Below are 5,312 nucleotides of genomic sequence, written 5' to 3'. Positions count from 1 at the left end.
GCATTTATATAGACACTTGGTAGGCCTACAGATTTGACACATCCCATCTGAAATCAGCCTCTTGAGGGGACAGGCATTTTATTCATATTATTCATCATACATTTCATCATATTATATATATCATAGGCAAATAATAATGCAATGACCCCATTAATAAACACATTTACATATTCAAGGACTATAATTTCACCAAACCCTCCCTGATTTTATTTGGGCCCAACAGACTCACCCACTGTTGAGTTCAAAAAGAGTCGCTCAGTAGTCAATTACATCTACTGAAAACTAGATCACTTATCAAGTAAATCTCTTTTCTGTCTTTGTCTGTTTCTCAGTGCCAGATTGGTGCAAATGACGGTTGGATGCCATGACCCATTAGACCCCATAGTATCTGATTTCACATGGAATGACCTGATTTTGGGAAGTGAAGGACAAATTGGCTTCAATCAATTGTTTTACCTCTTAATCCAGAGGCGCGAGGAGGGCCCTGAATTCAACTCCTTCCTTCTGTAAAGCTTCACCAATGCTGGGGCAAACCAATGCAGACTGGAATGTGGCCATTAGATGAACGTTTGTAATGCAATGAAACTCCCTGCAGATCTGTAGCCTACAAAAAATACAAACATTGTACAATACAAACATGATTACAGATCTGAAACACACAGCCAGCACACACTACCGGTACATTTAACAATAATATTACATACAATAGGTCTACTAACTTCATCTGTCAGGAAAAAAAAAATCAAAATAGGACAGAACGTGGGGTAAGTTTACTTGGTGAGCTTACACTGTGCGCTATTTCCAATCGCAGGAATTCATGTCCTGTTCATACTGCACGAGGGGATCGCATGGGCTTAAAAAAATCACATCTCAGGACTACCGAGCATACACTGTGCGTTATTTTCACTCGTGGATATTAAGCTCCTGCTCAGTGCTCACACTGCACGAGGGAATTTCATGATATAAAAGCGCACATCTCACAGTCCTCACACGATACAAGCCGGCAGTCGGATGCGAGCCGAATGCTCCCACTGTAAGACATGACAAATGTTTCCCGGGTCTACAGAGGAGGGAACTTGCGCACCTGAGGTGGAGACAAGGACCCACTCAGGAGGAGAGAATTGCACGGCCCTAGAGCTATTCGTTTGTGCAAGTGTAATACTAGAGTCAAATCGGGTCGTAGCACTGCTTTAACTGTGCAATTTACTCACGAGGCGCGACCAGGATTCCAAACGGTTTTGATTTTCTCACGGCCCTACGATTGCACCATCGTGAGGGGAAATCGCTTGTCCTTACCCTATGTACACTACACGATGCGAGACTCACGATTGACCTGCGGTTGAGCAAGTACTTGGCCCGACTCCCAAAAAAGTGAGAGTGACAAATCGGTGTAAGCATTTTGTTGCGACCCTACAATTGCAAGATCATGAGGTGCAATCGCTTGTCCTTACACCATGTAGGCTACACTATACGACGAAAGCTAGCTGGCAACTTCATTTCAAAACGGACTGACCATAGCCTACGTTGTGTAGCCTATGTTTAAAACAACAGGTTGATAGAGGTGCAATATCAAATTACATAATCTTATTTTCAGTAAAATATAAGAACTCCAACCTCTTGATGAAATCACAGCCGAGCAGTCTCAGTCTGGTATCCGCTTCAATCAGAGGGAAAAGGCAAAGATAAGCACCAAATGTGCGCTTTGAGCCGTTGACAATCTCGTCCACATGTTGTGCCCCTGGAGGTAACCCCGTTGCATGTAGACTTCTCGATCACGCCCCCGCGCAGACAAGTTGAATTCACTTGGATTTGGAAGTATGACAGATGCATGCATGTACAACTTGATATAACAACTTCGTATTGGAAGTTAATAGTGTTTTCCTGTCATCTTAGTCCTGCTTACTCATATCAACGTGTGGGCAGGAAAACAAGGAGTTTGTTTTTTAGCAGTGCAGCAGTCCTTTGTTGGGGAGAGATCTGCAGTGAATAACTGGAAAAGTTAAATTTCTTCTGCAGTTGTTCCAATCAAAATGTTGCTTTCACTTCACTAATGTGTATGTTGTAACCTCGTAGCCCAATACTGTAGATAATGTTAATTGTAGTAGGAGAGAGTATAGTAGTAATTCAACGTAGTCTGCAAACTATACTTTGAAAGTCCTATAATAGGCCTACAAATGGGCTTTTTATTAGGGGTGCATAAGGATAATTGAATAAAGAAAATTAAGCTAAAATGAGATACAAAAACATAGCCCTACATATTCCAACATAGTTAGTTGTATAGATTCAGAGACAGACTTTCCAATAATTGAACATGCCAGTCCATATCATCTGGTTGTGCAGTAGCCCAGCTGATTAGTTGGTTTGTTAACAAGCAGGCCGGCGGTTTCAATACATGACACACCTAAATAGCACATAAACGGCTAACAATGACAGCCGCTAAAGCATGACTGTCTCAGTCAAAAGGCATAGGACTAGTAACCCTAGGCCTTGGCTTGGAAATACATAGGCCTACTATAAAGTGACATTTTTTTGCAGAAGCATGTTCTACACTGCTTTTTCTGTTAAGCATTGTGGTCTGTCCAAAAGAATAGACAAAAGCCCAGGAACCCAGAACTAGATCTCATAATACAGAAAGATCTGTTTGCCTACAGGAGCCCTGGAAGCAAGTGGCTGCTGTGACATGACGGAACACAGTAATGGAACTAAAAGCTATAAAACGGTTTTCTTCGGTTAAATTGATTCATGAATTTTGAAGAGAACATTATCTAATGAATTTACTCTGAATAGAAAGCAATTAAAAGGACATAGCGGCCTGATTAACCCCAAAGTCAGCCGCCGCCACAATTGCTGTACACTTTTTAAATGATTTTCACTGAGAAAAAAAAGAAAAACACAGAAGCAGATTTACTGTCTTTTGCCCTCTGCTAATCCATACAAATTAATGAACAAAAAGTTAATTTCTGTGATGACCCTATTCTACCATACCCCGGATTACAGCGCCTGGTAAAATGGTACGCGTCATAGTGCTAAGGAGGGAGCAATCAGTGTGTGTGTGTGTGTGTGTGTGTGTGTGTGTGTGTGTGTGTGTGTGTGTGTGTGTGTGTGTGTGTGTGTGTGTGTGTGTGTGTGTGTGTGTGTGTGTGTGTGTGTGTGTGTGTGTGCATGTGTGTGTGCATGTGTGTGCGTGTGTGTGTGCGTGTGTGTGTGTGTGTGTGTTTGAGAGGGTGGTGGGGGGGACAAGTGATTAACTCTGTACCAAAGCTCGCCTCCCGGTTTAGCTGGTTCACCTAAATACTGAAGGTAGTAGCTCATTTACCAGCAGGTTGTCAGCAAAGTCAGTTTGAACATGGTGAACCCTTAAACTTTCTCTCACCTCTTTCTCCTCCAAAATGAATTGGCTGTGTGATAATAATCATCATTATTTTTTAATTAATAAGCTTTTCCTTTCTCTCTCTTTGTGTTATGACCTATATTCCTAAACTTGGGTTAATAGTGTACCCTCTCTAAAACGTTTGATTTTCATTTTTAATTGAGTTGAGACACGTTCCTAGTTGGAGGGTTTTTTTCAGCCCGTGTCACTGCAGATGGCATTGGCATATATTAACCATTTGAACGCTGTTGTTGTTGGTAATTGTCCTCTGCAAGCCTTTCTATTGTTTATACATTAAGTGATTTAGTTATTAGTTATTAAGTGATTTAGTATGTCTTGTACAACATGAAAGTGAGACCACTGATTAGTTTAGTTACTGCCTTGATATTGTATTTCACTTCGTCTAAATTACAGACACAGAGATCGACCTTTGGAACTTGAAATCACATTGACTATAATGCAATATATTTATTTATTTTAAAATATGCTTGATTGTAGAGTCCCACCAGAAATGCATATATAAATACAATATACTGTACAGATCTCACCAGAACTACATATATAAATACAATGTTCTGCCATTAAGACTCAGAAAGAGGAATTCGTATTTAACGATTTAATGTTAACATAGTTGACAATGGAATTGGCATAAGTAGACAGTATTTGGCGTAGGTCCAATCATCAGCCCGGGTCTAGTGCTGGCGGATCCAGTAGAGCCTGCCGTAGCCGTGCAGCAGGAACTGGAAGAGGTGTCAAAAGTAAAAGTAAAAAAGAAACACAGTTTTACCTAACAAGACTTACCTAACAAGTAGTTAACAACACAGTGTACATATTTCATTAGGTACAATGGAGTAAATGGTGCAACAGCAGCTATGTAATATTGGTGCAAGTGTTTACATACACCATGAATTTGCTTTTCCTCGTCCATTTGACACCTCTGCTATCCATAAACAATTCCTGCGATGACCTTCAGCAGTAGGAGAATGCTGTTTAGGCATGATGCCTCTAGCCGCAAACACATGCATGGAGCTTGGTTTACAAATTATCAATAATCAGATTAGCTCTCCTCTGATAGCGGGAAGCCTGTGCATCCCCTGTACCGTGCATCACTGGTAATGTGCATCACCTGTAATGACCATCACCTATAAATGGTAATGTTAACGTGCACACAGAAAAACACACATTTTGAGGATTGGAAATATAATGACTAGATTTCAATAGAGCTCTGGCAATAGGCCTACAAGGATAATGCCACAGACGTGTAGGTCATAGCTAAACCCTTAAAGGCATCAAGCCAGCATGACATATAAGCATATAAATATATAAATGTATAAATATATAAATATATAAATGTATATATTTCTTGTTTGTTTTTCTCCTCCCTGACATAAACAGTTCGAGGCGGTGCGATATTGACAAGTTTTTGCTAACAGTGTCTCTGAAAGGGATCAATACGATGGGAGAAGTTTAGCCTAGCGTCTCTCTTCCACCTGACAAACGCCCGCCCGCCTGCCTGCCCGCCTGCCTGCTTGGCTATGCGGCCGCCAGTTTATTCGCCGTTGTTTGCCATGGCCATTAATGACTATGTCTTGTTTTTCAGCAGTCATCTCCATGGGCTGTTGATAAAGATTTTGCATCATGTTCCAAGTGTCAGGCCTGTCAGTTTTGCTGAAGCATTTGGCCAGAAGGAGGAGGAAAAAGGCAGGGGGAGCTATTGATTACAGCTTCTCTGTGTCACTTGTTCACTAGGATTTAGGTATTGATGAGGCCGGGAGTGAAAACAAGCCCTCTCCCATGTGGGCCTCTTTACCGAGGGAGAGGAGAGAGTGAGAGAGGAGAGAGAGGAGAGAGGAGCAAAAAAAATGCAAAGTTGGAGAAAATATTCAGCTGCAGCCTGCCGTTAGTCCGAGGCGGAGGGATTCCACCAATCGATCGGAGACCA

At 41.5% G+C, this 5,312-nt stretch overlaps 1 long non-coding RNA gene across 1 annotated transcript in view; it reads right to left on the bottom strand.

The window, feature by feature from the left end:
• The window catches only part of LOC134466930 (uncharacterized), a 4,888-nt gene extending 2,961 nt beyond the window's left edge, over positions 1-1,927 (bottom strand). The window contains exons 1-2 of the long non-coding RNA XR_010038447.1: positions 1,615-1,927; positions 457-604 (exon numbers count right to left, since the gene is read on the bottom strand). This is a non-coding gene — a long non-coding RNA (uncharacterized LOC134466930). The remainder of the gene's footprint in view (positions 1-456; positions 605-1,614) is intronic.
• Between the last annotated feature and the right edge of the window lie 3,385 nt (positions 1,928-5,312).

The sequence above is a fragment of the Engraulis encrasicolus genome, chromosome 17 (assembly GCF_034702125.1).
Source record: "Engraulis encrasicolus isolate BLACKSEA-1 chromosome 17, IST_EnEncr_1.0, whole genome shotgun sequence".
Taxonomy (NCBI): Eukaryota; Metazoa; Chordata; class Actinopteri; order Clupeiformes; family Engraulidae; genus Engraulis; species Engraulis encrasicolus.
The sequence above is the reverse complement of the archived record's forward strand: the minus strand, read 5'-3'. Positions and strand labels throughout refer to the sequence as shown.